This window comes from Castor canadensis, chromosome 9 (assembly GCF_047511655.1).
Source record: "Castor canadensis chromosome 9, mCasCan1.hap1v2, whole genome shotgun sequence".
Taxonomy (NCBI): Eukaryota; Metazoa; Chordata; class Mammalia; order Rodentia; family Castoridae; genus Castor; species Castor canadensis.
Window position 1 is genome coordinate 19,515,530 of NC_133394.1, and position 23,893 is coordinate 19,539,422.

At 43.9% G+C, this 23,893-nt stretch overlaps 1 long non-coding RNA gene across 8 annotated transcripts in view; it reads left to right on the forward strand.

The window, feature by feature from the left end:
- Positions 1–23,893, forward strand: part of LOC141410836 (uncharacterized) — a 125,079-nt gene that overhangs the window by 33,403 nt on the left and 67,783 nt on the right. For 3 of the 8 annotated variants that reach the window (XR_012435600.1, XR_012435601.1, XR_012435602.1), the window contains exon 4: positions 14,297–14,376. The exons of 3 other annotated variants lie outside the window; for them this stretch is intronic. This is a non-coding gene — a long non-coding RNA (uncharacterized lncRNA). Of the gene's footprint in view, positions 1–9,377; positions 9,595–14,296; positions 14,377–23,893 lie in introns of all 8 variants that reach the window. 2 more of the 8 variants (XR_012435603.1, XR_012435604.1) reach the window with 1 other exon arrangement.

Here is a 23,893-nt window from a genome sequence, read left to right on the forward strand (position 1 = left end):
TTTTGAAGGCCAGACTTAGCATAAAAATCTATTGGTTGCCATGGATACCACTTACCACACAGGACTGCGCTCTGTGTTCAACTGTGTGATTTTTCTCTATTCAAAGGTTCAGCATTGTCAAAAAACAAATTACTTTTTCTGTTGTTTATCTCAAAGTTCATTATGGGAAAGGCAATAAATAAGAAGATATTCGTGTATAGAAGAAAGCAATGTGGGGAGTCACTTGGGCGCTCTGCCTTAAAAATTCAGTATTTTACAATAATTATAGCCAAATTGGCTATTGTTAGGAAATAAAATGCATTTTGATCTTTTTTGTGTATGTGAATATAAAGTAAAGCAGGTACTTGGAAGTCTGCTTCCAACAAAATTACATGGTAATAAGGCTTTTCACACCTACACAGCACTTAGTAAGGAAGCTCTGAAAGAGAGAGATGAAGCCCTGATTGGTTTGTAACTTAGTACCCAATGCTCATGGTTTTCCTCTTTATGAGAGAAAACGTGGGTTCAGGACCTCGTGCTCACTGAATTATTCATGCCATCTTCCCATCGCATATCTTTAGGTTGAAACCTGTTAGGCTGTTATTATTAAGTGCTTGGGTCCATCCCATCCAACACAGCCCTGAAACCTGCGCTGTCTGTCCTCTACTAATTAGTGTGAATGCTTGCAGCTGGCAACTCCTTCCAGTCCCCATCTCTCCTTCCCTCCCACTCTTCTCCTCAAGGAAAAGTGTGTGGAGTGGGGGTGGGGTTGGGGGTGGGGGGGATCCATGAGGAATTTACAGAAGTAGCAAGAGGGAGTTTCTCACATTACTTGAAGGTATTCCAAGATAACTTGGTGTCAGCAAGTTCCCATTGGCTGACGCATGTTGTATTTTGTTATAACTCCCAATTAATCAAGAAATTCCCTGAATACTGACTTGTTACTTGTTTAAGATGCTCTCCCATCACCTTGCCAGCACTTTTTAGATTCCTTGATTTGGGCGATTTGCATGACAATGAGGTAAAGGGGAAAACTTAATGAAGGCATCTGTTTTTGAATGTGCCCATGGTATCAGATGCCTGTAATAATAGCCTGGAGGGGGGATGGAGTTCTCATTTGGGTTCACTGTGCAGCAGTGCACTGATGATTGCTAATATGCAGATTCTAAGTTGTCACCACAATTATGCCCACAGCTAGTAGAGCTGTGGAGGCTGCAGAGTAACAGTCAAATTGTGACCCTGGCATAACCCACTTGCAAGATGTAATGGTAATTAATTTAGATATTGCAAAAATAAAAACAGGGCCAAATGCAAGGCATAATGCCCAAGGAAGTTTCAAGTGGTAATATCTTCACTGCATAGTTGTCCTTGCGGGAAACTGTCTGGCCTATTCTAGAGTTTCAGGTCCACATCAAAGAAACAGAAGTAAGAGCCTTGGAAGCTGGCTGGAAATCAAGAGGCAGGTGTGAAGGCAGAGTAACGGTTTACATCTTAAATGTCCCCCAAAGGCTTGTTATGCGAAGGCTTGGTTGCCAGCCTAAGGCACTATTGGCAGGTAGTGGAATCTTTAAGAGGAGGAGCATAGTGTAGGAAAGTTAGGTCATTGTGGGGGGCATGTCCTTGAAGGGGATATTGGGACCCTCATCCCTTCCTCTCTCTTGGCATCCTGGCTTCCATGAAGTGAGCAGCTTTGCTCTACCATGCGCTCCTGCCATGATATTTTGCCTCATCACAGGACCAAAGGCAATGAAGCCAACTGACCATGGACTGAAACCTCTGAAACTGTGAGCCCAAATAAACCTTTGCTCTTTTCGGTTGACTTATCTCAGACTCTTGTAACAGAGATGGAACGCTGACTCACATAGGCAAGCTTATAATCTGTTTTGTTCACAGAGGTATTCCAGTGCCTGGAACAGTGTCTAACAGGCAGTGGATATGCAAAAAACATTTATTATTAAGTTAAGCAGTGAGCAGCTACTGAGAGGCACTTGGGTCAGTTAATGCATCTCTGTGGTGAGTAAAAAATACCAACTCTGGTTAGCCCAGGCCATGCCAGAGGGAAAGGTAAAAAACCAGACAGGAATTGGGGCAGCTCCAGGGGCCCAGGTAGCAGAAGCCAGTGAAGGATTGTTACTGAAGTTTTTAGGATAAAACTGGCTTTCAGGTGCCCAATGGACTAGTCTCAGCCATTATCTGAATAAAGCCAAGAGATGAGAAGTGTTGAAAAGAAGTAAAGGAGATTTAATCAACATGGCCACCTTGGGAAGAACAGATAAAGAGATTTCTTAAAGGGTCTGACAGGAACTTTGAGATGTTATAGAGGAAGGAAACAAAAAGATAGTTAGGGAATACACAGCTGCAGAGCATGTAGTATTGGACAAGCCATGGTCTGATTGATTATTTTCTCAGTTCTGGTTCTTCAAGAGGTTCTGGAGAACTTGTTATTTTTTCATCACTTGACGGGAGCAATCTGGTTCCCATGGGATAATCAGTCCTGCTCTGGGGTAAAGCCCTACCACATTGGGTCATTGCCCTCATTTGGGGGATGATCTCATCGTGGGGTGATCTGTCCTGCAAGGGTCACTATTGCTTGGGGTAGTTTCTGTCCCTTGTCATAAAAATTTTTATCAATCAGTTCTGTCATTCTTGGAATCCAAGGTAACTGCAGAAGAGAGTGACTCAGGAGGAAAAAAGTTAAAGAGGTCAAATAGAACCAGAGAGAGACAAAATGGTACCCTCTTTCAGGATGCTGCTATAGGGGTGGATTGGCTCCAATCCTTTTCAGTCTTTTGTCATTTTACTCAGCGTTCAAATTTTGAGGGAATGTGTTTGAGAGAGAGAATCCCTTACCTCAGCTTAGGTTATTTGTCCACCCTCTGACTAGACTATGTCTCAAATGTGTGGGACCTGCTAGAAACTACAAGTCCAAGCCTCCCTTCAGCCAAGTGCAGCCATGAGAGGAAGTTCTCACTAGTGGATTAGGAATCCAGGTGGTGCCTAGTTATTTGCTGGTCTGGGCCTAAAGACACAGAGCAGGCCCTCTTCTACATCCCCTTTTCTTCCTACTGGATGGAAATTGCCACTCTGAGGTGATTGTGAAAGCCATGCATTGAGGACAGCAGAGCTGTCCTGCTAACCCAGGTCCCTGTATGACCATGGAATCATGGCCTATTTCTGGCTCTTCAGTCTTATTTGAGACATAGCACTGAGGGGCCTCTTTGTTATGGCCACTGCACTGCACTTTAGCTAATGCTGGAGGTAGGAAAAGAAGCACACTCTTCCCTCAAAGTTGATGCTACTTTCATCAGAAGAAGAATTGGATGCTTAGACGTGAAAACAACGAATGTCGTTATAATGGCTGTTATTGCTAATAGAATTGTCCTGCACGAGCTACATTCAGTGTAATATTCACAGCTGCTCTTCAGGACCTCTTTCGTGACCACTCAAACGCATGGCTTGTCCCAAGTGTGCCAACTGCGGTGTTCTCCTCCTCTGGCTGAAACGCCAATCATAGAATCCTCCCTTAAGGAGCTGATGAATGCAGTCACAACCCACCCTAAGATGGAAAGATTTCAAAGTTTTGTGGCTGCCTTTTTGTCCCTGTAGCTTTTGCCACTTGAGATACAGGGTCTGTAACGTCATTCGCATCTGCTCAGCCTCAACGAGCACCATTTTGTGCTAACTACTCCTAAGGAGAAGCCATTGGCAGGGAAACAAACAATTCATTAGTCTGGGGAGAGAATGGTCAGCAAAGGCACGGATACCTAATTTGTATTTTTATTTTGTTATTTATTTTCAATCAGTCAGAAAGTACTTATTGATTGCTTTCCACATGCCTATCACCACTTCCATTTTGAGTAGAATAATGCATTGTTTTCAACATAAGTATTGTTAATGCTTAAAAAAAATTATTGGATTTTTTCCTAGTTAAAATATACACACACATTTGCTTGCCTTAGCTTGGTGCACTGTTAGTGGTAACTTTCTAATTTCCTGCTGGAAGGCAAAAGAAAAATGAACTTTATTTATAGTTATTTTGTTCTAGAGTAAACTTTTCTAGAATGTGCTTATTTCATTGGTGAGGCTTAAAAATTTCCCTCTATTTCTTGGTTGTATTCCACTTCCGGACCAATCATCTCTGCCCATATTCTGGCATTACACAGATTTGCAACCTTCCATCATTAGCTGTGTAGGCTTTCTGACCTGTTCCAGGTCCTCCCCAAATAAGGCAGTTTTACTGACTGACCTCTGTTTATACTCAATTGTAAGGCTGTAAATTTTTAGATATGGTCTTTCATGCTTGGCCTAAGTATTTGATTCTGATTAGCCCAGGTAGGATCACTGGGTCTTTACACTGAAATATCTAGACTGTCCAGCTAAGTCCAACCTTTATTTTCCTCCTTCTGTACCCATGGAAGCTAGTTTGCTTGTCTCTCACAAAAGAAAAACAATAAGAAAAATTATTCCAATACTTCAACATTTTGGCAGAGAGATATAATTCTGACCCAAAGTAGAGAGCCAGCCCTTTGGTGTGAGAAAAACCACTCAAAGAGTTTTCCTTATGTAGATATGGGTACAGCCCCATCTAGGTAGAAGGTTTAGACAAAATAACTCAAAGAGGTTTTTTCTGTACCTTGTAAAGAAATGGAAGTTTGGGTGGGGGTGAGGTAGAGTTTCAAACCAGAAAAGGATCAAGGTAAAAAGTCTAGATTAGAACTTTTTGTAGAGATGTTACCAGATCTGGTTATTGGTTCTGGGGCCAGGAGGTCTTGGTCTTGAAGAAAAAGAGTTCATGGATTGACACAGAAGAGTCTTAAGCAGAACAGGTTTATCAATGCAAGGCAAAGTGAAAGTACATTATTGAGAGGGGACGAAGGCAGGCTCCAGAATGAGTGACTGCTCCGAAGGTCACTCAGAGGATCTGAGGACACAGAGGTGATCATACCTAGAAGTTGGGTAATCTGTCATTGACTCCTGGAGACTGGGTTATGCATCGTTAATCCCTCCCACACATTAGACTGGGGAGTTTGGGGACTTGGATGGTCACATCATAGCTTTTCATTTTCTGTGGGCTGTGGGGCCTGCAGGTTAACTAGAGCCTGCCTTATGCTGAGTCATTTCATTATCAGTGGGCCAGGATGTGATTTTTTAAAATCAACATTGAAGCCATTATTCTCAGTGTCAGGTTTCCTAACTCTGTCTATCCCCTACGCCAATGATGAACTCTTTCCTATCTGCACTGTCCAATATGGTGGCCACTAGTCACAAAGTGGCTATTAGTTTAATTCAATTTTAATTAATTTAAATTCAAGTATGGGGATATGTACTGCTTTGGACGGTACAGGTCTAGATTCTGAGGTTCTAGGAAGAACTTCACCAAATTCAAATTGAAGGCTTAAGAAAGAAACCATCAATGAGGAAGGACCTCGGTGATGATGCTGAAGAGTTCTGGCTTTCTGTCCTGTGCCATGATGTTTGCTACAGAGTGGAGAAGGGTGGGGGTAAGGGGACAGTGGGCATGAAGAGTACAGCAGGAGAGGAAGAGGAAGGTTAGTGCAGCAAATGAGCAGGGAGCTGGGAGACCTGGCCCAGACATGTGCTGCTCCCCCAATACCCCCTCCCCACCCCGCTAGTACCAGGGCTTTATTTCATTTTTCCAGGTCTCTGATGATTCCAGGTATCTGTGGCCCAGCACTGCCATTGGCTGGTTTGAAATCAGGTGGGGTTGTGTAGGGAAGCAACCAGCTGGCCTGGACAGGGAGAGTGACATGGAGTTTAATCTGCTTTTCACCCACACCCTTGGACCCTTGCTCCCAGGTAGCCTAGGGCAATCTGGACACAGGACAGCAGAGGAAAGTAAAATTGTGGAGATGTACTAGCTTCGCTTTGCTCATTCTTCTTCTCCCTTAGCACGTGTCCTGAACGGCCACCAGTGATGAGACTCTGTGGGTACGTCTTCTATGTAGCCTTGCCAGTCTCCTCAACAAAACCCAATTCCCACTGACCCCTCACATTCATAAACTCCCATTAGTTCAGAAGATATAGTGGATCAAAGCGGTGGCACTAGGGGGTAGGGAGGGAATATAAGAAAGAAGACTTACTTGGAAGTCCAAACTTTTTGGATTACCCCAGGCTGGGAGCTGCTGGAAGTTGATGACTCCAGAAATAGAGAAATTATTTATATATGGTAGCAGCCACAAAAATGAAAATCTTTACTCTAGAAGTGGGATGGGAAGATGGAGGAGATAAAATTATCCTTTTCATTTTATACCTCTTTGTAGAGTTTGAATCTGGATAATTTTTTAAGCAGAATAAGGAGGAACATGGTGATGTTTGTACCAACTTAATGTTGATATTAGGAAGAGAAGCAACAGGCCATAAGACAGTTACTTGAAGGCTCTTTGAGTAAGAATGGATAATTGAAAGTCTATTTCTTGGAGTGCGTATCTAGTAAGGGAAGTAAGTATTCCAATATTTTCATGAAACTGTGAATCCCAGCGAGTGAGGAAGAACTGGGTTGCAGTGGGTACAGAGCTTGTCCTGAGCTCTGCGCTAAGATATTGGGTCTCATTTAGAGGCAGACAGTGGAAAAGATCCCACAGAGTCACTGAGTATCAGAAGGCATACAAGAGGAATATCTGAAGTCTTGACAGAAAGATTCTTTTTCATTCTGTGTCCCAAAGTGGTGTGACTTAGATTAAGCCAGCCGAAACGGGATGGCAATGTTAGAAGTAGGCTGGGTAAGGACTCTGAATATCTGATCTACAGGTTGATGTGGGAAATCTATGTGAGCAAGAAGCTAGGCTTAGGCTTACACTAATTCTGTTAATGTAGGTGATAGCAAAAAAAAAGCCACACACTGATGTTCCATAGAAGAACTTTGGAGGATAAGATGGGGGGGGGGGAAGACTGCTGCAGACCCATGCGGCAGAAGGTGGAGTCCCCAGTCTACTTTTGGGGCAGAAACACTAATTCCATGAGTAGAGGAAGTTGAAGGTCACCCAGGCAGAGTTTGGGAATCTTCTGCAAAAGCTCCAAACTTTGCCACAATTCCAGAAGGTCCCTCATTGAGAGCTCTACGCTGTTCATTTTTCTTCCTCCTCCACCATCTCTTCCTGCCTTCTATTACATTGCATATACTTACAGAGAGAAGATGAGCTGAACCACTTACCTACACGATGAACTTGCACCTACAGTACTTGCCTGATAAATTAGGAGACAAATCAGTCCTGAGGCCTGAAAGTAGCCCAGAGCCATCAGAGCCTCTCAGGTGCTGGCAGACTAGCTGGATAATCAAGATGTTCCATAATCACTACCTCCAAGACAAAAGCCTCTGCTCCTCCTCCACCTATGAGAAAAATCTTCTTGGGTCTCCTGTCTAGTCCAGAATGCTTACACAGCTTCAGTTCCTCCTGGAGCCTGATGCTGACAGACAAAGGCCTCAGCTCTCCCAGGCTGCAAATTCTGGTCCTCTCACAAATGCTACATTGGCTTAATTATTTTAATTGAAAAAGAAATGGGCAACTAATGATTGTAGCTCTCTCAGCCAGTGCATAATGGGGCCACCGAGCGAAAGGAGCTGAAGTCCACTGTGGGTATTGAAGGCTTGCTGTCTTAGAATGGCTCTCACACTTGAATGAGCAAGGAGACCCCACTCCTTTGGGGAGGAATAGTTAACACAGCTGAGGTCAATCCATTCCTTCTGCCTGTGGAAGACCCACCTCAAGGTTTTGCCTGAGTCTCAAGGGTTCTGGAGTACCCATGATTTCCTACTCACAGAAAAGAATAGCCTTATGTGTAATTGTGAGAGCAAGAAATATGCCTCTCCACCACAGTCTGGTAAATTCTGAGGTACACAATGCATAAAATGAATAGAGGTCCCAGCAAGTGAGCAGTGATAAGGAGATGTGTGATATTCCATAGCTGCTCTCCTGCCTGGAAGTGACATAAAAGTTCAGTTAGTGCTGTATAACAGCTGCATTTTTCGTGTCTATGAATTCCAGTTGCATGGAAGGGATGTGCAACAAGGAAACACCATCTCTGCCAATGATGGAAATTGTTTGAGATTGCAGAGGAATTGGTTAGCAAGAGAGACAGTGGAAGCCAAGATTGCCACATGAGGTGAGATGAAAGGCACAAAATTGGGCTCAACCAAGTATCAGAAACTCCCCTTAGGTTCTACCAATCTCTGGTTAATTACTACCAATCTACCATGTGCTGAATTCCTCTACTCAAAAGGCCTTAGAAGAGCCAGAGCAAACACCCATGGACAAGAGACTTCTGCCTGTGGGGTCAAGGTGTCTCCACCAAGGAGCCCACCATAGTTTTCACATGTGCCACTCTCTTACCTTCTAGATCTCATATTTGTAGTGGGGGAACATAGAGGCATGGAATCTTGTGACCGCCTATGAGGTGGGCATGGTGGGTTTCCTTATGTCCAGTTTTACAGATGAAGAAGATGGGCTGTAACAGATATAGGCACTCGAGGCTGCTGTAGGAGCACCCTCCCTCATTAATGAAGGCTCACTGGAATTAACTGGCAGATATCAATTGGAGAAAAGTTACACATGTTCATTACATATGTCAAGTCAATTGTACAGCATGATTACCCCCTAAGCCTAACCTGATTCAGAAGTGTTAACAACCCTTTTTCTTTAAGAGAGGTCAAAGAGGGTGTAGGCAGCTTTTAGAGGGATAGAAACTAATTGCTAGGGGAAGTCAATGGTCTTGGAGAAACATATAATGGTCTGAGAGTTGTTGAGCCCCAGAACAGACAATGGCGTGTCAATGATTCCCTTTGGAGAATGAGACTGAAAGAAAAGACAGTGTGTGCAAAGGTCTGGCCAGGTGTGTTGAGAGACTTCATTTAATCTTTCTTCCTGTGACAGTTTCATTAATGAAGATTCAGGGAAGACACCAGAAGAAACTTTGTGGGTTCAGACTGTGAGCAGACAAGGAGATACCAGACAAAACCTTTTCCAGTATGTACAGGTCTCTATCTTCATTTAACATAAAACAGCCAACCCTCTAGGGTGCCATATTTTGTGGTGACTGACCTTGGGCTCATTCACTGTACCGTTGGCAATTGGCAGAAGCAGGATTTATGGCTTTGGAAGTCTCAGCCACTGCTCTTTGTTGCCAAACCACCTCCTCTGTGGATGTGCTGGTTTACTGACCATCAGTTCACCCTTCTGGTCCCCACCTTCTTTTGCCCTCCAGCCTGTCCATGTGGATCTTAGCAGCCTGTGCCTCTCAGTCTCCATGTCTGTACACACTCCCTCCTATAACTGTTCACAAGACTGGCTTCAGAAGAGCTTGCTCATGACTGCTGGGTTTCTGGGTTTGCAAACTCCTGACCTCAACTTCTGGTTTCTGACCTCAACTTCAACCCTCTCCAGGTTGACAGTCTTGGAATGTGGCTCTGTCTTCATGGCTATGTTTGCTAGAGCACTACCCATGAAGCTGACCTATGTTTGGTGGGAGCTGAAACAGACAACAGGTCATTAGCCAATGACCATTCCATCAAGATGCCAGACCAGATGGGCAAGGCAAACCCAGAAGCCCAGAAGTGGAGCCAAAGGTGCATCAGGTGCAGGTTCTGGAACCTGTGTGAAGGTCAGCAGTGGGGAAGCCAAAGGAGCGTGCCAGGCACAGGCAAATAGAGTGGGGTGGGTCTGGAGGTCACTCCATGGAGTTCTGTGTGAAAGCAGTGCCAAGTATGTTTCATTAGGGTTTCCATCGTATTACCTTGATGATATGTGGGGAGACCAGGCGCAGATAAATACAGAGAATTGGGAAAGTGCTTTACAGTTGCTTATATTCCCAATTTCCTGGGAAGAACACAGCACACCACTCAGGGGAGGCACTAGGGTCCTCACCAGGCATGGAAAGAAATGGAACTGTGGGTGAAAGCCTTTATCATGGTTTCTGTGGGAATAGGGAGGCAGACTAACTAGGTTTAGGACAGCTCCAGTGATTTCAGGAGACTCGAGAGTGGGAGCTGTCCCTGGTTGCCTGGAACTTGGCCCTGGGGCAATTAGTGTGGTACCCAGTGGCCCTAGAGTGTGAGAGCCACGTGAGGGAGGTGGTCAATGATGTAGACTTAATTTGTTGCTTGAAAAGGAGAAGTGACCAGTTTAGCCAGTCCTCAAAACTGGATCAAGATGGCATTTATGAAAATTGTATTAGAACTGAATTGGAATGAACTCCTAAAGAGGGTTTTTGTAAAATTACGAAAGTAGTATATAGAAGTTGAAAAACTCAATAATGCAATGAAAATAGATTTAAAAACTGACTCCTTACTGTCACTAGGAAAATACTATCAGAAGATAAATATGTATTTTTCCAGAACTTTGGCTATGCTGATAGGAAATGCATATCCATAAATGCTCATAGATGTACATTATTTTGTAGTCTTGATAAAGACAAAAGTAGGATTGTACAATGGCACAAATTTCTTTTTTTGAAGTTTAATAATATATCTTGGCCCTTATTCCGTATCAGTACATAAGATTGGGGCATCTTTCTTTCCTAATGATTTCATGATACTGTACAATATGGAACAGCCATACTATATTAATATTTGTGTGGCTTTCAGGTCTTGACTATTACACTGACTCAGTAAACGTTGTGCACATTTGCATGACTTGTCTGGGACTAAATTCCTATAAGTGAAATTTTTGGATCAAAAATTATATGCATTTTACATTTAATTAGGAACTATTCAATTTCTCTCTGAAAAGATTACATCAGTTTATGAGTAGCATTAGACGTTATTGACCTTCATTTTTCCAATATAATTGGTGGAAAATGTGACTTTGTTTTAATTTCACTAGAGAGGCAGAGTTTGAATATCCTTACCTATAAGTTAACATTCAGATTTTTTCCCAATTTTTAATCTTTTTTCTTTGTACATTAATACAATTAAGTGCTTACTATATAGATTATAAACATCTTTATTGCTTTATCATTTGCTTTTAATTTTATTTATAGTTTTTATGTGTTAGATAATAAAGTCCATTGATGTTTTCTTTTGTAGGCTTTGAGTTTCCTGTATTGCTTTGGGAAAATCTTTCTATTCTAAGGAGACTGGGAGGGGTTAGTCAATTTTCCCAGTACTGGTGGTCTCCCAATGAAGAGTATTTCTGGCTTTTTTGAAGCTATTTCTGTCTTCTAGCCTGGTGGTTAGAGGACTGGGTAGAGATGATGCAAACTTGAGTGATTGATTAAGTACTTTTTCACTTGCTGGGTGCCATATACATCTTTGAGGTTCTGATAAAAGCTATGGACCCCACAAACAACTTTGACTATGATTTAGGAGGCTTTACAGATCCACTGAGGTCATAGACCCCTTTTTATTCTTCCTCAGGCTAAGAACCCTTTCTTGTGCATCAGTAAGTATCTGATCAAGGAAAATCAGATTCTGCTATCAAATGCAAAGCCATGATTGTCTCTCCTGTAGAATTTCTTTCTCTTTCTGAATCCTTTTGTGCTCCCTGGAAGCTCATGACCACTCATGACCCTCTATGTAAAGGTGAGCATCACCCCAGCTCCGAACCAGCATCCCTGACCCAACCCAGGAGAGCAGCCTCCTTCACTGCACCTTGTACTCCTCTAATCGCTTTAACTTCACCCCCAGATCCAGACCCAGGGAGATGACAGTCAGGGCTTCTGTACACTGCACACATGAGCTGGACAGTGGGATGGGGTTGTGGGTAGGCTGCTGAGGACTGCCAGACAGCAAGAGAAGAATCTGCCCACCTTCATAAGGCCCGTAATAAAGGTGGATACATTTAGCAGCAAGATTTTACAGCACTCTGGAGGGGAGAAATGAGGGACTTCAAGTTCAAGGCCTCTTCTGGGAAAAACCAATAGCTAGTCATTGAGGGGGAAAGGTTGGAGGATGTCTCCAGAGCACTGGTTCTCCCTAAGTGCCAGGGACAAAGGGAGAGCCATTACTGAGAACTCAAATTCTTGCACACCTAGGAACTTCAAAATAGATGCAAACATCCTCTGCAGATGTATCTCTACTGATGGAAAACTTCCTCGGCAAAGCTAATCAATACTCCCAGAAGCACAAAGGGGGCTGCTTTCAGCTTGAGAAATGTCAGCTTTAAGTGGTTCTGATCGCTTTCCACAGGGCTTTGATTACAAAAGGGTCAGCTCAGAGCAGAAGGATTAGCACGTCCAGCCCTTAAATTTGGTAATATCATCTAAACACCCGCAGAGGGGATTCAGATCCCATCTGACACAGGCCCTGGTTGGCTTTGGATCTGTCTTCCGTGCTTCCATTCCCCATCTCCCATTCCCCTGGGTATCTATGTGCAACTCCCAAATATTGTTTGACTATTTGAGCCTCCAAACATAACTAATCTTGATTATAATCCTCCTAGAGAAATAATTAACCAAGATTCAACTCTTAGAGGAGTATGCAGAAACCACCCAGCCCCAAAAATGTAGGTCAATCTAGTTTTAGCAGTAGGCTTCATTTCCCCAATCAGATAGCATTTGTTTAATTTCCTATTTCTCGTAAGATCTTTCAAGTGAAGAGAGGAAAGTTCCCACCCACAAAGGATATGGGAGGAAGAGGAGAAGGGCTGTGAGTGTCAGGCATGCACAGGTGGCTGCTAGAGAAAGCTTTCAAAATGTTGCCTTCCTGGCAATACTTTGGACCAGAGAAAGAGCCTTTACTAAGCATGCTGGCTGCTTTTAAGAAGATTTCAGTTTAGGAGAGTCCTGTTGGAAGAAATACATGAGCAAAACAGTGGCTAGGTGCCAGCCAATGCACTTGTTTCACGTGCACAGTCTAACATGTAGCAAGTTCGTAGATGAATAAGCCATGTTAGGGAGTTCGGAGGTTACTGCTGCTTTCCTGGGCACTGAAGATTGTATTAGTCTGTTTTTGCACGACTATAATGAACTATTTGAAGCAGGGCCATTTTATTAAAAAAAAAAAAAAGAGGTTTATTTTGGCTCACAGTTCTGGAGGTCCAAGGTTGAGGGGCTACATCTGAAAGTGTTCTTCTTGCTGGCAGTCCCCAGGCACTGTACTGTATCACAGGGTGAGGGACAGGATTCGATTGTGGGGTCCCCATCCTGATGACTTTATCTAATCCTAATCACATCCCAGTGGCTCCACCTTTAAGCACTATAGTTGGATTAAAGTTCCACACTCTTAACACTTCACAGAGGGTATTAAATTTTAACACTTGAACCCTTAGGAAAGCACTCAAACCATATCTAAAGCCATAGAAGAGGTGAGTACCTTAATCGAAATATTCATATGTATCATTGCCTGAGGTTTTTGGTTTTTTTTTTATCTTGAGATTTTATCCAGACAAATGAAAAGATAACCACTGAACCCACATTCTAGACTGAGAACATTCTAGAAATATAGGTCTAACTCCATTGGTTGTTTATGTACAACTATATGTGCTCCATATCTTGGAAACTGAATAGGATGCCCAGTTTCTCCCCCTGGAGGAACAAACAAGAGGTTTTCTCTCCTTACTTTGACAGTGTAGTCAATGGATCAATGAGAATGGTCTCTGCTCTGATCTGACCTTTAGCCTTCTTCATTGAGATTTTTTATTTTGCCATGTGTTCTGGGATGTTCCCATAGAAATCTAAGTTGGAGTATTGCTTATTTCATTTGGAGGAAAACTTTAGTTGAGCCTACATTCTCTTATCAACTAATTTCCTCTTTCCCCTACACCTTGGCTCTGTGTCTATTCTCCTTTCATTCTCTGCTGTACTCAGCATTCTTGGTGCAAGAAGATAGGAGGAGAATTTTTTATTCTTTTAGTGGAAATGTTGCTTCTTACTTGGGGTATAAAATAAGAATTAATTTCCTTACCAGCCTCTCTTCCTGGGGCAAAAACATATAACACAATTAAACGTTCTCCCATACCTCCCCCAAACATATGCAATTACATAAAATTACAGAAATCTAAGAAGGGTTCCTCTTTAACATTTTATACCATGCTGATAAAGCCAATGGGCAAACCTGGCTAAAGTAATCAGTATTTTTATTAATACAGTTTCCTGAGGATGTTAGCTTCCTATTACTGTGACAAAATACCTGAGATAATCAAAATAAAAGGAAGAAAGATTTATTTTGGCTGTTTTAAAGCTTTCAGTCCGTGGTCCATTGGCCCTGTTACTTTGGGCCTGTGGCAGCACAGTAGGGGAGAGTGTGTGGTGGAGGAGGCCTGTTAGCCTCATAGAGGCCAGAAGCAAAGAGAGAAAGAGGAAAGGGCTGGGATCCTAATAACCCTTTCAAAGACACACCCCTAATGACTTAACTTCCTCCCACTAGGCCCTACCTCTTAGAAGTGCCACGACCTCCCAACAATGCTAGAGTCTGGGAGCCATGCTCAACGCCTGGACCTTTGCAAGGTAAGCACTGAGCCATCTGTGAACCACTGGAGTTAGAACACTTGGGAATGAGCCCTGGGGCCCTATGTCTACCTAACTTCTCTGGTGATTTGCTATGTGAAGTCAGCCAGGCACAGATTTAAAAACTGGCCTTGTTTATAACAGCAAAGAGCAAGTGCATCAAACGTGTTGCATATGCACGCAAAGTGAGAAAACCCCACTTTCTTGAAATTGGGGGACAATTCATGGAAGAGTGCATGCTTCAGATGCACAGAGCAGGGGGCATTCTTGGTAACAATGGAGCCAGGAAGAGGTTCAGAGTGGGAATGGAGCATAGGAATTCATAGCCACACTTCCAGGATCTGTGCTCTTCCCTCTTCTGGGGTTCCCAGCCTTTGATGAGGATGGGTTTTCATCCCCGAAGCCCTGAAACTGAGTAGGAGGAAGGCATGTGTTGATAGTGACGAAGTCCCCAAGTGGATGAGGGGAAGGCCCTATAATCCCCAGGGGAAATCCTGGATAGAGCAGTACCTCCTGCCAACTCACCACAAGGGTCTCTAAGAACACTCAACCCTGTTGCACATTAGAATGACTTGGATGCTTTCAACAATATGCAGGCTCCTTCTCCAATGTTCTGATTTCACTGGTCTGCAGTGGGTCCAAGCACAGGTATTTTAGGAGTTCCCAGGTGATTCTAAGGTGTAGTCAGAGTTGGGAACCATTGAACTGAAAGTAGGAATCAACCAGTTGGGGGTTCTTGTTTGACCCTGTGTCTTGATTTCCTCATCTTTTCTGAAGGAGGCTGCTGAGGTGAGGTGGGCTATGGTGCCTCCACTTCTGCTGTCCTCTGACAGGCATCTGGATCTCTCCAAGCCCTGGCATCTTCCCCATGGCATTTCCTTCTCCTCTCTCCCTTCACATCTTCTCTGTTATACTTTGGTTCCTGTGGGCCCCGTGTCTGCTGAGTGACAAAGACTGTTAATTGCTTAATCAGATAAACTAATTGTTGTTAACACTACCTGGCTAAAACATTCCCCAAGCAAATGAAATACTGTCTTGAGCCACTCAGACCCTGCTCCCTGGAGGAGCCATCCCACTGTGGGAGTTCCAGGCAGGGCCAGTTGCAAGCAGCATGGCTTTCAGGCCCTCCAACCCCACCATAGAGCAACCCATGTCTTCAGAGAGAAGAAATGCAGAGTGGGGAAAGATGGAGCCTTGTCTGTGCTAGCTTTGGGAACCTAGGCCATTACTAGGGTTCTATGATTCAGGGGACAGCAACACCCACCTTTCAGAATCATTGTTAAGAGCCCATCAAAGAGTATATTATAAGTGTCCTATAAATATTATCTTCCATTTTCCCTCTTGCCAAAGGCCAGATCCAAATATGTCTTTTGATAGCCACGTCTCTCCTTTAACACATAGAGATTAACTCTGAGCTAAGCCATGTCTCTCTCATCCTGCACTTACACCAGTAATTTTTTCTTTCTGTGTTTTCTACTGGAAATAGACATAACATGAAGTTGAGCATCTTACATTTTTAAGTGTACAGTTCTGTGGTGGTAAGTAAATTCATGTCATCACCACCATATCACGCAGCCATTTCCAGGACTCTTCATCTTGCAAAATTGAAACTCAGTATATTAGTCAGTTTTCTGTCACTATAACAAAATATCTGAGGCAATCAACTTATAAGGAAGAATAGTTTCTTTTGGTTCACAGTTTCAGTCTGTAGTCACTTGACTCTGTTGCTTTGGGCCTGTGGTGAGGCAGTATATCATGGTGGGGAGTACACAGTGGAGGAAGCTATTTACCTCAAGGCAGCTGGGAAGGAGAGAGGGAGAGGAAGAGAGAGGGAGAGGAAGAGGGAGAGAGAGGGAGAGAGAGAGAAAGAGAGAGAGCATTTTTTTGTTTAAACATTTGGATTTAACTGCAATAAATGATGAAAATTTTGTTAAAATCCAACTGTTCTGTGTCTTTCTCAGAAGATAGAAAGGTAGGGGAGGAGAGAGAGAGAGGAGAGGAGAGGAGTGAGAGGAGAGGAGAGGAGAGAGGGAGGAAGAAGGAAGAGGATGGGGGAAGGAAAGGAGGGAGAGAAGGAGGAAGGAAGGAATGAAGGAAGGAGTGAAGGAAGAAAGATGGGAGAGAGAAAGACATCCTGGGCTTTGTGGGGGATGGGGGAATCTTGGATTTCTCTAGTATCCAGAAGAGTTGCCTACATGCTCAGACTTTCCAACCTTTGAAAAGTAGCTCAAGAGGAAAAGGAGAAAAACAAAAGCGGAAATTTTTCAGCATTTGTGAGTGTACCTCCTGGTGGGTGGTGCTAGAAAAGCCTTTCCTTGGAGACCAGGCCATTTCTAACAGTTTCCTTTGAAGTCACTGATTATGCTCTAAAAAAGAAGGCGTCACTGGAGCCAGACCGAGCAGGCAATTACCCATGAGAAATCACTCGCTGTGTGGGCTGCCTTCTCTCTCTGTTCGCATAATTTCAAAATGCAATTTCTAGACTCATGCTAAATACTTGTAAACAGACATTGGTTTAATTGCAAGGGGGAACCATTTTGGGAACAATGAGAGTGGTTTCTCCTTGTTTTGTTGGTAACAGAGAGATCCTCTTTGGGTCAGGCCTTTAGTTTCCATCTACTGCCACCAAGCCAGGGCTTTCAGCAGCTGCAGCAAGAGGTCCTGGCTTGGCAGCAGCGGAGGTTGCTCTGGGGGAGGGCAAGAGTGCAGCATTTGTAGTTACAGGACTCAGGTTTGGGTCCTGGCTCTCATACTTAAGTCAGCCTTCTGAAACCTCCATTTTTTCTTCTCAAAAATGGCACTGCTACCCAGGTTAGGAGGACTAGTCGGGTAATGCTGATATCTAAAATGCTAAGTGCCTTTACTATCAGAATGCAAGGCTTCTAAAGTGACTTTTTTGCCTGAAAGGAAAGGTAGATGTGAGGACATTTCCTTTACATTTTATAAGTTCATGTGCTGTTTATAAATGTATTACAGGTGTGTGACACCATATCCAGCTGTAACATACTGTTGAGAGGGTTTAAAGATGCAGCCTGTGAAGCTCTCCTTTTGTATTTGTGTTCCTGGGCCCTAGAGGGGTGGAGCTGTGCAGGTGGGAGGCTTGCAAGAGAGAGGCTGGAAACTTATCTTGCTGCATCTCAAATCCCACTCTGGGGATATGGCCTGCCTGCCCTACTCCTGAGATCATCATTTAAAAATGGAAGAGAAAGCAAGTCCCTTTCTTAAAGCAATCCATGAAGAGACCACAAATGAAATTAACATTCCTGTCTGCTCACCTAGAATAAAATGTCACTGGGCCAGTAAAAAAGCGATCACTTCCAAGGCTGACTGAGCTCAATGGATGAGGAAGTCTACTGATTTGGGGTAACTTGCCTTGTCTTTTCATTTCTTCCTGCCTGCTCAGGGCTTCCTGTGGCCCTGGATTTTCATAGGCTGTTTTGGGGGAACACATTCTGGAAGGCACTGGCCTCTTTCTGCATTTGTAATTTGGTTTTTAAATGTTGCTGTATAGCAGAGAGACACAGGTAGGAAAAAGCCTAAGAGTTAGGATGAAGGGTTTTTTTTTTTCTTTAATGCTGTTCACAGCGCTCGTCTATGTAGGGCTTGAATGGTTTTGGTCTCCAAGTTTATTTCTGCTGCAGAATGACACAAAAGGAAAACTCCTAGCCTGTAGTCTTATCTCTGTTCATTGTCTGGCTGGGGACCTTTAGTGATTTAGTCATACTCTGATCTCAGAAATCTGGTGGTTTTCTGCTCCAGCCTCCTCTGAAGTGGGACGGGAACAGATCGTGGATCCCTGAGTTCTTTATTTATTGCTGAGACAGAGAGTTGGTGCTGGGCACACTCTCAGGTGTGCATGAGATCACGCGTGTGCACTTGTGAGTGTGTGCGGAGGTGGGGACACTTGGGAGCCAAATGACTTTTCCAAAGAAGGATATACATCTACCTTGTGCCCCTGTGGTTCCAGCCACAGAGAAAAAACAACACCTGAAAGCTCAGTGACCACATGCCTCAAAGTTGAAACACCCTGGAGGCCAGTGTGAATGGGCGTGGAGGGCCAGGTGACCTTGAGCAAAATCTTCCTGTAATCCATATTAGGGGGAAGGGACAATCACTTGGTTGCTTGCTCTTCCATACTAAGGGGACTAAGAAGAAGAGGGTTCCTTCAGCCAGATTGCAGCTCTGGTCCCCTCCTTCCTTGCCTTCCTTCTGATTTGCTTTGCACGGGGGTGAGGGTCAGTCTATTGCAGCCTCTCCCCCATTAAAGTAAATAGTGCTCTCCCAAGAGCACATCTTCCATATTTCTGCAATTGTGCCATAGCCAGCTAATGTGTAACGCTGTAGTTTAATAGTCTATAAAACACAGCACTGCACATTAAACTCTCTACTGTATCACTGCAGATCTACTTAACAAAGATGAGGTCCCCCAGAAAGCACTATTCACTTGCTGAGAGCTTCTGCAACAGAACAGGGGAAGTCTCTTACGGCAGAAAAATGTTTAGGGGAAATAGGATGGGGAAGGGGACAATAAACACCTCCCTTTGTCCCTCCACCCCCACACACAGAGCAGCCCCTCTGTCTGGAAGGACAAAATCTGCTGGTGCTGTGGACTGCATCTGGAAATTCTTGGAGTTTAATACCAAATCCCTTCAGATCCAATCTCATTACTCAGATCTTTATTTGGAAGCACTTCAGTTTCCTCTCTCTCCTTCTCAGAGAGAGACAGAGTTCAGGAAAGCTGCCCCCAGCCAAAGGAAATGCACTGCAGTCTCCTCCTTCTAGAACAATTGCCAGGGTGGAGGAGAATTCTTCAAACAGCTGTAAATCCTCCCACCAATACCACCCCTCCTTTGGAAACCACAACAGATCCCCACATCAAAGCCCCTTCAGCTGCCAAGAGAAAGAATCAATAGAGTAACAGAAACAAAGCAAAGGGAATGCTAGATGTGTGGTATACACATCTAGATTGCAAATAATCCAAATATCACCTTGGGAACACCTTGGAAACACCTTAGAAACCAGGAGGAAAAAGTCGTGGTGCTGAAGCTTCTGATGGGCCCCAGAGCAGCGTTCCTGCAAGTGAGCAGCCAAAATACCAGCATCGAATTTGAGAGAAAGGAAAAGACAAGAAAGATGGAGAGAAAAGGATGGGAATTCACAGGTGGACAGTTAGAACTAAAAGTGAGGAATAAGAAAGTGAGTAAGGAAATAAGCTGAAAATCACAGAAGCGACACTCACTTGATGAGCCCTGCCATCACCAGGGTGGCTCTCAGTCACTTTTGGTTTGGCTGAGCCCTTGCCCTTGGGGTCCTCAACCACAATAGATGGATGCATACTCTGAGTGTCCCTCCTCTATGATCCCATGGACTCCAATTAAATCTATGCAATGAATGAGTGTGTGTAGATGCATGCAGAGGTGCACATTTTCAATCATCTTATTAGATTTTGAACTTCCAGTATGATTTGTAAATGTTTGTTGTAATTAATTGAACTGTTCTAGTGTCTATCATGGCTCCATGTCTTAAAACGAGGGTTTGCTTGAATTTCTGGTGGAAATGCATTTCCCATGAAAAGCCCCCAAGTTATCTCACTTGGTTACTTAAGTTAGAAGTATCAGCTTCGTGCTCCCTAGATGGCCAACACTTGATCTCACCTTCTCCTGGAGATATAATAGGTATTTAGAAATTGTTTCTGCTAAAAGCATTGGCTCTTAACTTGGGCCTGCAAAAACTCTATCTCCATTTTTCGTCTGTGTCCTTTGCTCTGAGCCACTGTCTTCCGAGGTCACTGTGAAATCCAAAATGACAGGACTGATGGATAAACATCTTGTGACAGAATTGAAACTGCCCCCTCCCCAGCCAACGATGATTTTCTTATTGTGACAAGGGTCCCCTCCTGACCAATTCTGAGAGGATAATCAGCCAACTACACCTGTGACCACAGGACCACACCTGTGACTACCTTTGACAGGAACTGTTTACTAATTCTGCATATCTCTCACCCCTTATCTCAGTTCTCCTTCCATTGAAACTTAAGACTTGTGTCTGTACCCAGAAGATGTGGTGAAGTCCTTACTTTGCCTCTCTCCTTGATGCACCCATGCTGTGTAATAAATCTCCTTTCTTTATGCTTCACCACAACCTGTCTCTTTATTTGGTAGATTGGAGTGAAGGCTGAACCTCACGCGTGGAACCCTAGAGTAGGGCATCTGCTCTAGGACTCCCGGTTATAGAGATATATAGAAAACAGGCTTGGCTCAGCCTCCTTCTGATTCTCACAAGGGATTCAATAACTTTTCTGCCCACACTGTACAGTGGCCTTCAGTTCTTTCCCCAAAGTGCCAGTTGAGGCAAGGACTGGAAGTGGGTGGATTTTTATCAACATCCAGCTCTTCTCAGATCTGCTCTCATAATTGATGTGCATTTGGTCTGCTGACTTTCTCACTGGCTTCCTCCTACCCCTCCAGCCTCTCATCATCCCTACCTCCCAATGTCCTAACCTACTGAGCTTTCATGTAAATTTGAGTCTCATTATAGTGGCACATTTTGAGCTTGTGGCACAAATGCATAAATAAATGAACCTATAACCTCATGGCCTCTTTTTCCAGAAGTTGTATGTGCAGGTGTACACAGGGTGGGAGGCAAAAAAAAACGGGGAAAACAGAATTGCCTTGGTGACGTGGGATAGCAATGAGGGGAACTTTTCAGTTGGCATTGTGAAATGAGGTGAGTAATAGTGAACATGATGTGTGAAGTCTTCAGGGTGTATGGCAGTATGACTGTGAAGAGGAGGAGAGGTTCTAGTATGTCACTAGGGACCAAGTGACTTCTAGAGTGCAGGGGGATGGTTTTCCTTGGTTTTCAATTCAGTATAGAGGTACTGAGCAGTACTCTGGGAGACATTGTGTCAAGGAAGTGACACTGAGTCCTTCAGTAGGCCGGTGGCTTTCATATGCATAACTCATTGAGTCTTTACAATGACCCTTCCAGATGGGAATTATCCACATTTTATAGATGGGGAAACTGAGGCAGTAGGTAAAGAAATACACAGTAGGGCTGGGAGCAGAGCTGATTTCTCCTCCCCACTCTGCACAAAAGGGACTGATAATTGCCTCTGTGGGTCTTTGTGTGAAGGACTCCCAAATAGAAAAAGAATGAGGAAGAGGAGGAAGAGAGAGAGGGAGAGAGAGAGAGAGAGATATTTAAGGGCTTGTCCACCCTTATTCCATAGGAGGAGTTAAAATTGGACTTGAGAGAGAATGAGAGAGCAAGAACAAGAGGATGAGAGAGAGAGAGAGAGAGAGAGAGAAAGAGAGAGAGAGAGAGAGAGAGAGAGAGAGAGAGAGAGAGAGAAGCAGCCTGGGAAATGCTTGCTGAGTCTTTTCTCAAAATAGTCCAGGTGGGAGAGGTGAAGACTGAGACATGAAAATGCATGTGGAGAATTTCCTGGCTGTGGCCAAGACAATGCCAGATAGGGAGGTGTCATCAAAAGACCAGGGCCCAGAACACTCTAGGTGGCTATCTGAGATGCAGTAATTTAGACCCAGATCTCTAAATTAGAATAATCACGTAGTGCATAGTCTCCTGCCTGGGCTTTTCCTTGGGTTTCCAGCACAGAATGGGAAGAGAATTTAGGAATAAAAGAGCTGGTCTCAAGTCTGTAACCTTGGGAACTCCTCTTAACGCCTTTAGTGTACATTGCTTATTAGCAACTTCCCAGTATTATTTAAAAAAAAAAAAAGAGCCAGTGAAGCAAAGCCTTTTGCACACTATAGAATGCCAAATGAAAATTGTTCACTTATTACAATGAGGTTTGGTCTTCAGAGGTTTGAACCCCCTAGGCCAGTTTAAATGGACACCAAGAGCCAATAAGTTCCTCTCAGACTTGATGCTGAGAAAGAAATTGTGGGGGTGTGGTGCTTGCTCCTCTGGCCTAACAAGGGAGTATGGGCCATAGAACATCCTTAAAGCAGACACTGCAGTCAGGAGAGGGACTGGTCCTGCTCGTCCCTCAAAAACAGGGATGCTTGGTTTTATATCTTTCATTCTCCTTGCCTAAGGATACCCAGTCTATCCTGAGGACCAGGCACCATCTTGACCTCTTTGCAGGCCTCCACAGGAAGGTCAGCATCCCTCACCACTGTTCATTTCCCCTGTGCCGTAACACCTCTGAGTCAACCTGAGAACTTAATTCCCTATAGTGGGTACCCCAGCACCCTAAGTCTAACCAGTCCTACTTCTTTGTTCTTTCATTTCTGGGTGGACTCTGTGTCCCTTAGACTGCCTTGTTCTCTACACCCCACCCAAGACCTCCTTTGTGTCTTTCTTCCCTCTTCTAAAATCTATAGAAAGAAAATGATGTCATTCGTTGCACTGGAACACGGACCTTATGTTACTTCTCAGATTTGCTTAGCTGCACCAGCCTCCTCCTCCCGCTTGTCTTCCTTCTTGTCCTCATCTTCCTTCTTCTTGTTCATGTCCTTACCTATTCTGCCTCTCTCCTCCTCTTCTTTTTTGAAGGTGGTAGAGGCTGACTTTAGTCAGTTTGACTGTAGTAAGTACAGAGACAGTGGTGATGAGTTCTTGCAGTGAACTGGGGTTACTTCTCTACCACTTCACTTTTGGAGTTGAATAAAACTCTCCCATGTAAGGGACCTAATTTCTGAGTCAAGGGCTGAGTCATCCCTTAGAGATGGAACTTGGCAATGAAAGATGGGAGACAGATGGTCCCATCCCCTTCTCCCTCCTGTGTGCTGTTCTGAGATGAAGTGTGTATCTCCACGCAACCTTGCTAGAGAAATACTGTGTCCTGAAAAACGCCCCAGCTAAGCCCCTAGCTGTCCTTCCTGGGTAGCATCAGCCAGAGCAGAAGAGCATCCTGTGGAATTGCTTCTCAGTTTACCTTCTGTCACCTCCTATGACCTTCATCACTCACCCTGCGCCTCCTATCTCTGAATTCTTGCCTAGTTTCTACATCTTTGGCAGATCAGGGCCCAGACACCCATTTGATTTTATTGTGAGAACAAGGCATGCTCTTTGTTCTCTTCAGAGTTATTTAAGACATCCTTAATTATGGCCTTTATATTTGTTAATCATTAAAGAAAGAAGAAGAAGGAGGAGGAGAGAAGGATCTGAGTTAGGAGAGGAGACAGAGGGTTGCTGTCTTGCTCCAAAAAAGCACACACTGTCAGCCCTCTTTTGCCCAGAAGAGGAAATCTGTTTTTCTTCTGTGTGCAGATTTCCAAGCATTTTAGAAACAGGCAGGCCTGGAGTGCAAAGCTCTTGGTGTGGTGGGATTTAGGGAGAGCTGCTTGGCAAGCCTTCTCCAGGCTGAGCGCAGCTTGGCAAACGCTCTTCTGTCCATTGACTAAAAACTTGCCCAGAAAGTAGAGATCATAGCAGGGACAGAGCAGCCACTGCAAAGGACTTATGTTCTCTCTCTCTCTCTTTCTTTTTAAAGACAATATAATCAATGAAAGGACTTAGAAAGAATGAACTGTAGAGAATATAAGGGTCT